Source organism: Pelecanus crispus, chromosome 3 (assembly GCF_030463565.1).
Source record: "Pelecanus crispus isolate bPelCri1 chromosome 3, bPelCri1.pri, whole genome shotgun sequence".
Taxonomy (NCBI): Eukaryota; Metazoa; Chordata; class Aves; order Pelecaniformes; family Pelecanidae; genus Pelecanus; species Pelecanus crispus.
The window spans coordinates 12,758,469-12,766,270 of record NC_134645.1 but is presented as its reverse complement, the minus strand read 5'-3'; the positions used below and the strand labels follow the sequence as shown (position 1 = coordinate 12,766,270).

General features: G+C 51.4%; 2 pseudogenes; one reads left to right on the top strand and one right to left on the bottom strand.

The window, feature by feature from the left end:
- The first annotated feature begins 2,282 nt into the window (after positions 1–2,282).
- LOC142593171 (syntabulin-like) lies at positions 2,283–5,752 on the top strand (annotated as a pseudogene).
- Positions 5,753–6,050: 298 nt separating this feature from the next.
- LOC142593219 (histone H2A.V pseudogene) lies at positions 6,051–6,426 on the bottom strand (annotated as a pseudogene).
- Positions 6,427–7,802: the final 1,376 nt, after the last annotated feature.

The window sequence follows — 7,802 nt, the reverse complement described above, 5'->3', positions numbered from 1 at the left end:
CACTCTTCTCCTCTATAGTGTCTTTCTACTGTGAGGAAAATAAAAAAAAAAAAAACCCAAAACACCAAACCCCGTGTAGCTGCAGTTTGTGTAGATTTCTCTTACTTGAAGATAACAGTAGTTTAACTAGATTTTTGCTTCCCTGCTAAAGCTAGTACCTTGGGAAGGTGGGGCACGTGAGCCTGCCGCCATGAATGTTAGCTTAAATTTGTGCTGTGTCTTTGAACTCTCATACTCTGAAGGTAGACAGAGCTTTCTAGATGCCATAAAAGCATTAAAACTGTGAGTTGTAGTTGTGCGCTCGCAGGTTTTCTCTTAGGTAATCTAGCTTACAACCATCGGAAATATTTTGTGCGTGTGGTATACAATTCTGAAACGATGACAACTTTTGTTGTACCTTGGGCGGGGCTTGAACTTTCGCCTCCCGCGCGCCGGTTGAGCGATAGTCATTTTGTCCCGCGGTGTGTCTGCTGTGCCGCTCGCTCGCTCGCTCGCTGTGCCCTGCTGTACGTCTTCTGGTCTTTGTATGAGTTGTTGTCCTAGGGATAGAGAGAGACTCTTTCTTTTCCCAGGACTGTGCCGTGAAGGCTGTGATCTGTAGTTTTGTTAATTCTGTTCTTTGTGCTGCCCGTGACTGTTCTTCCCCCTTGCAGGAGATCGGAAGAGCCGTTGGCATAGCGCTCATGGAGCAGTGTGGGTGGCGGGCTGGTCTGCGGGACCCCGATCTAGAGGTAGCGGTGCTTGTCTGCCAGATGGCCTGTCGCTGCTTCCGGAATTGCCCCCGATCTCTTTTGTTTTGTCCTCCGCTCCCTTTGCGCGCAGAACCGTAGCCTCTCCCCTGTTTGTCTTTCTGCCGCTGAATTCAACTAGGCATCGTCTGGTAGTGCTGAGCAAAGCTTTCCAGTGGCCTGTGTGTGCGCACCTTCCAGAGCGCTTGAGCTCCGGTCCTAACCACGGGAGCGGCCAGCATGGGCCTGTAGGCCAGGGGAAGGATCCATACAGGCGATGTCTCAGGATCTGGCACGCTTACAAACTGCTGGACTCGGATTCTGTTGAAAATGGAGGTTGCCTGAGCCATTGGGCAGCTAGTTTAGCCTCTGTAGAGGCAGAGAGCGAGCAGCAAGGTGGTGTTCTTGAGCTCTTGAGATGAATCCTAGCCCAGTCTCCTGCGTTCCTCATCAGGTCTCTGACCACTCTGCTGTTAGCCCTTATTGAAGCCAAGTACAGTCTCCGTCTCTTTTATTGCCTCGTTTGGTTTTTTGTTTTGTAGTTTTAACAGAAAGGGAAGTCAGTCTTAGCCACTCAGTTGTGGAAGAAAGTTTGTGTTTGAAGATGGCGCTTGGATCGTCAAGTGGGTCTCATTAGATGCCTTTTCCTCTTCCGTTCATCCCTGATAAGCTTAGGCACCCTCTGTTTGTCCTTTTTCTGAGGACCGCTGCCCAAGGCGCCCTAGCGTCGCACAGGGCGATTCTGTATCTCATGTTGCACCGTGAATTTAGTTAGTCAGCAGGAGTGAAGTATTTTTAGGACATAAGCTAACTAAATGGCACTGAAGAGAAAGAAGTGCTCTACAACTTCCGAGAGATAATATTGGAATATAATCCGAACGTAAATATTTTGAGCAAAAGAGGCTTAACAAGTTAGGTAAAACTGATTAGCATTCCTAATTTTGAACCCCAATCCACAAGTTCCCGTTAAATTAAAGTGGCCTAGAAAAGGGACCTTTTAGTTCTGTGTCAGAAATGTTATGATCCACGCCCTTCTGAACAGTTATTGTCGATGTGGCTTAGTAGAGACGTAGGCAATTAGTGGTTGGGCTGTGGCCTCTCAAGACAGGTATCTCCTTTTGTTCACAAGGCTCTCAGGCTGCAGCAAGCACCCAGAGGTCACAGCGCAAACGCAGGATCCAAGAAAGGAGTCAGCAAGTTAGAAAGGAGGCATGGGCAAGTAGAAGGCAAAAGCCTGAATCCCATCTGTCCTAAGTAATGATCTGCTGAGCTCCGGGCTGGCGGCACAGGCCACCTGCGGTTCAGGGTCTCGGGCACAAATCTTCTGCACTTAGGTACTTATCTCCTTCCTTACAAAGGAGAAACAAACAAAAAACAAAATAAAAGGAGATCCCTGAAGATCCCTGAAGAACGTGCAGTGGCTGATGACTTCAGGACTGTCTGTCTTCCCGGCCACTCACAGCTACCTATCTGGTTTAGTGTTTAGACAGCTTTGTGTGTAAAATAAGGCACACAATGTGTTGCGTGATGAGGCTAATCCAATGTGCTTTAACCATGTTGGTTCCCTCCAGCCGAGGCCCTTGTGGTCGGAATAATGGATCCTTATCCTGCAAGTGCAGAGCCAGCCCACGGGCTTCCCGTGAAAAGGACCCCTAGTCAAGACTGTGCAAAACCCAGCGGAGTTCCTGCTGACATCCGCCAGCATTACGGGGCTTCTTCAGCCAGCAGCAGCAACTCGGGCTCCTGCAAAGGAAGCAACAGCGGCCCAGTGATGAGGCGAGTGTGTATTTCAGCATCCCAGTGTTCAGTGGCACTGACTGACCTCCTCTGCACTGTAACGTGGCATCAGCTGTCTGGGTTGCCAAGCAGGTCATCTTGCTCCTCGGCGTCAGTGTGACTCCTCATGTTGGTGGCTCGACAGTCAACGGGGTGCTCCATCCCTATTGTTTCATATGGTATTCATTCATCCATGTTGTTTCAGCACTGTAAAAGTCAAGGTTGCTTTTAGTCAACGCCCTTTGTAGCTGCTTTTCCCTCCGAGGCAGGCTCCTTCCTGTGGTTTCATGCCATCAGTTCTCCTGTGCATTCACTGGTTCTTTCGTGTAAGGGTGCTTTTGCTTTGGAGAGAGCTGGGTGGGGTAGTATAGCAACTATTATACACTGGGGTGAAAATTCAGCCTGCCCAGCCTTAGGCACCTCCCTGTGCAGTTTCCTGTACAGGGAAGAAAAGAGATGCCTGCCAGCGCACACAACACATGTTGCAGAGAAGAAATTGCCACCACGCTGCTGCTGTTTCCCTCCCTCCCTCTCTGTCTCTCTCGGGCAACTCAACAGCCAAGCATGTCAGGTGCACACCTAAAGCTAGCTAGGATGAATCTAGGTTTCAGGGTGCTCAGCTTCCTAACTCACGTGTGGAGCTGAACTCGGTCCGTACGCTACCTCACCTGGCCGTCCTGCAGCTGGGCGCCCTTGCCAGCGGCCCGGCTGCCTGCTCGTGGGCACACCACGTGTTTTGGGTGAGGGGGTGGCTCGGGGTTTGAAGTGAAATGTCTCATTTGATGTAATGGCACTGAAGACAAGTACCATAAATAGTAAATTTTGTGCGATAGCCACAAATGAGGCGTTTCCTCAAGTACTTTGATTTGCCAGAGGGAGTCACTTGTGCAGACACTGAGGAGCCCCAAAGGCGTCAAGCTTTGTATCAGTCTGTGGGATGTTTTTCTTTTTGCCAGGACTGAAGAACTGCAGGAGTGATGTTAAGTGAGGGTTTGTTTTGTTGGTTTTTTTTTTTTTCCTTTTCAGGCGATCGGGGAGATACGTTTCTTGTGGTGAATCGCAGCATTAAGCCAGAAAATGCCAAGCCGTATTTGACTGCTCTGCAGCAGAAGGAAGTTCCAGTACAGCATTTGGAAACAAAGCTGAAGGAATCTGAGAGGAGAGGTAAGGAAAGGTAAAGAAAGGTCTATTTCACTTGAGAAATCAGAGTTGGAAAGATGTATTCAGGAGCATTTAGGGGTGGGAATCCAGAACATTTTGACTCATTTCTTGACCGCATCAAGGTTTCATTAAGAAATTTGAAAGACGATCAGGCGGATCAGGTTGTTCTCAGGTACTTCAGGTTTCACGGCGTGCTCAGTGAATACGTACCGTGCAGTTTAGTTATGAATATGGCTGCCTCTTTCCCCTGTTTTGAACTTTCCCAATAGAATATTTTTAAAGGGTAATATTTTCCCAGTGTGATTGAGCATTGAGACCTTTTGTACATAAGCCAGTTTCTACCTGCAAGACCTTAGTCCCCTGTTGTACCTCACTCACTGAAATATGACTGCAAGTGTCATCCTTCTCCCCTAATGAAAGAAAAGCTCTTACACAAACCAGGGTGCCTGCTTGTGTTTTTGTCGCTTAGGTGTTGAATTGTTCACAGTAGCCTTTGTAGGTATGCTAAGCAAAGAAGGGACAACATGCATTACACAGCAGCAGGTGTCGTCTCTCTTGCTAAAGCCGCTCTCTGAGAGCTGGCTCTCCAGCAGACGCCACCCAAGCAGGCCCAGAGGGGTGTTTGTAAGGAGCCCCAAGGCAGAGTCCCAGGGAGCCCTTGGTCCAGCTCGGGATAGCCCGACCTCTGCATCTGCGAGGGCTGGATGTCTTGCAGGGGCCCCCTCTCCCCACGTGCTTGCAAGTCAAGGCAGCAGCCTCTGGCTCCGTGCTGGGCTGGGTGGGTGCAAAGCAAGCCAGGGGCCTGCAGCCCCGAGCCATCCTGCTGTCTGAGGCCAGCGTTGGCTCTGGCTGTATGTGAGGAGCTGCTGGCAAGCACGGGGGATGCGTGCAGGCAGCTGCTTCTCGTCTCCTCCAGGGCCGGGCAGTCAGTGAGACGTTAAGCGCTGTACTGGCTGGCCCTAACCTAGAGGCCCCCGCTTGCACCTCAAAATGTCCAGGATCACAGCACAGCCCCGGAGGCTGCTGGCTGTGTGGCGAGGTCGGTGACTCCAGTCAGCAGTCAGCCGGCGTGTCTTGGCAGCCGGCTTACGTCTCCGCCAGCTCTCCCGGAGGCGGCAGGAAATGGTGCACGGAGGAATGTGCTTCCTTCTTGGAGCATCTCTGCAGCATAGCCATCCCAGTGCGGTGGAGCCTCACGTTGACTCTGTAACGAAACAGTGTCGCAATATTTTTATTTTGCTGCAGGGAAACAGAAGTAGAAGGGCTGAAAGCTCATCTGGGACACGTGAAGGAAGAGTGGATTGTAGAAGAGTGTAATGGTGTGGAGGTGGAGCTGGCCTTCTTGGAAGCAAGGAGGGAAATTGAAGAACTGAAGCAGGCTATTGAACAGCTTGTCTGAGAACAACGAAAACAAAAATCAGAAATACTTCCTAGACATAAGCGTTGAAAACAAGAAACTGGAGTCTCTGCTGCAGAGCGTGGAGATGGCTCAGAACAGCTCTGTGAGAGATGAGCAGTGCCCGGAGTACACGTATGACTCGGAGGGGAAGGCGTTAGCGTTGTGTGCCACGGTGCCAGGCAGCCTCATCACGGAGGACCAAGCTCTGGAGGAGGTGGCAGGTAGTGGGCTGCTTCTTAACGAGGGCACGGCTAACGAGACTGATGCATTTGAAGAGAGTTTGACCGCCACAAGCTCTGAGGTGAGCGATCCAGCTCCCTCCAGTTCTGCAGTGAATCGAGAGACGCTTGAAAATGTTCTGGATGAAAAAGTAACTACTTCCCAGGAGGAGGAGGAGGAGCGGGGGGGTGGGAGAATGAGCAACGTGGTGGTGGAACAGGCCACGCAGACTGATGTGGTGCCATATAGCCTAGGTGTGGAGCAGCTCTTTCAAAACACCTTCAGAGCTCAAGATGCGCGTGCCTGCCAGCCAGCAATCAATCAATTAATCGCCATCCCTCTGTCCATCTCCCTTGAAACATGGTGGAGCTTCAGCTACTGCTTGGGCTCTTCCTCCCCATCCTGCACTGCCCTGCTGCCCCCAGATATTCATAGGGTATCTCCCCTGCCCTTTCCAGAGTGCAGGTAGCATGGCAGCGCTGGGAGGAGGTCGGTTCCATTTTCGTATAAAACCCAGGGGAGCAGCTGAGCCCCTCAACCACCACACCAAGGGGTGCCGCCCGACGAGGTACAACTTTGTGCCAAACTTTGAATCTAAAGCCCCTACCGATGTTTCCTCCTCTCTACAGTCAATTGTCTATGCTCTTCCTTTGAACTATTCCTTAAAAAAAAAATTCCACATATCCCCAAGATTTCTTCTGTGCTAGGTAGCGTACGATGATGGCAGGGAGGGGGCTGCTTTTTTTTCCCCCTCTCCATGCCGTTTTTTATTGTCCCTTCATTCCAATGGGAGACTTGTGGATGTGGGGGATGGCACCTCCACCGGCGATGGTGGCTTTGATCAGGGAATCCAACTCTTCATTGCTGCGGATTGCCAGCTGCAAGTGACGAGGAGCGATCCGCTTGACTTTGAGATCCTCTGACGTGTTGCCTGCCAGCTCCAGCACTTGGGCGGTGAGGTCCTCAAGGATGGCAGCGCTGTAGACGGCAGCGGTGGCACCCACTTGCCCGTAGGCTGGCGGTGCGAGTGTTCAAGTGTCTGTGGATCCTGCCCACAGGGAAGTGCAGCCCAGCTCTCTGTGAGCGCGACACTGCCTTTGCCTTGGCCTTCCCACTGTGCTTTCCTGCTTTGCCACCAGCCATGGTGCCACCGCCACGTCCCGAGCTCCGGTCCCGAGTCCACGCGGGAGCCGCCACAGGAGCCGCCAGGCAATAAGCGTCTGGAGCGAGCACGAGGCTGCTGGCTGTGTGGCGAGGTCGGTGACTCCAGTTAGCAAGCAGCTAAACTGGTGTTTTTTGCAGTACTGCTGCCTACAGAAATTGTCCTCCTGCTCCCAGGCAGCGCGTCCCTCCCCTGTGCTGGTGTCTTTCTGGTGCCAGCACAGCTGCCCAGCGAACGTGACCAGGGAAATCAAGGAGAATCAGAGCTAGCGCTCTTTTGTGTGTGCTGGCTGAATTGGCGTGAAGCTCAATCAGTTTCCCTGGCTGGTCCACTGCGCAAATGTACAAGTGCTTTGCACTGGCTCAAGGGTAGCCGGAGATGTGCATGGGAACAAACGGCCAGAGAAAGGTGGGGTACTTCTTTAGGCAGCACTAACCTACAGCATCTGTGAAACTACAGTGTTAATTGAGTGACACGGAGACTCGTTCCCCCCTCGGGTATGACATGTGTGCTCCAGAAGGCGTGCTAGCGCTTTCCATTTGTTGTCCAGAGAGTCAGTTTGATTTAGAGGTAAACCCCATATTCCGCAGGCAGCTTCCAGCACATGGTTCGTGCCTGTCTCATGCAGTGCTCTTCTCAACCGTACAAGTGCGCTGCAGCATTTCATGGGTCTTGAGCGTATGCGGGGACCGTAAGCACAAATGTACATTGTTGGGAGTGTTGAAACGTGTTACGATGATAAGTATAGGCGTGGGTACACTTTGAATATTAATGTTGTTTTAAAGTCTTAATGTGTCGGAACCTGATAGTGATTCAAGCCCTTTGGAACATTACGTACAATAGTACTGTGCTTTAACTTAGTGTTTATTTAATTGCTTTGTTGTAAATTCCCTTTCCAGTCACAAGTTCAGTAAAGCCTGTTAGGAGCATTAAACGCGTGTGAGAGTTTTATTGTGGCAAAGCTGTAAAAAATACCCCATCTCAGCTGAGCCACCCGCTCTGCCGCACCCACGCTGCATTTGCAGGTGCAAGTGACCTAATCTTCAACCCGATGCAATCTTCCAGAAGCTTGTAACGTCTCGTTTCTGCACTGCCGGGGGAGCGTCCGTCTTCCTGGCATGTAAGAGAAGTCCGGAAGGGCTTGCTTAACCCGGCCGAGAGTCGTGCAGTCTCGGTGTGCCCACGGAGATGCCACTGTGCCCACCAAACCACGCTTTCCCCGTGTCCAAACCTTGAGATCTGTGCATAGATCAGAGGAGGGCAACACCAGCCAACAGATGAAAGAGTGGGGTTTGTCTGGCTCCACCCGACCTTTCAACACCACCTCTGGCCATTTAAACCTCACTGGCCTCCTCTT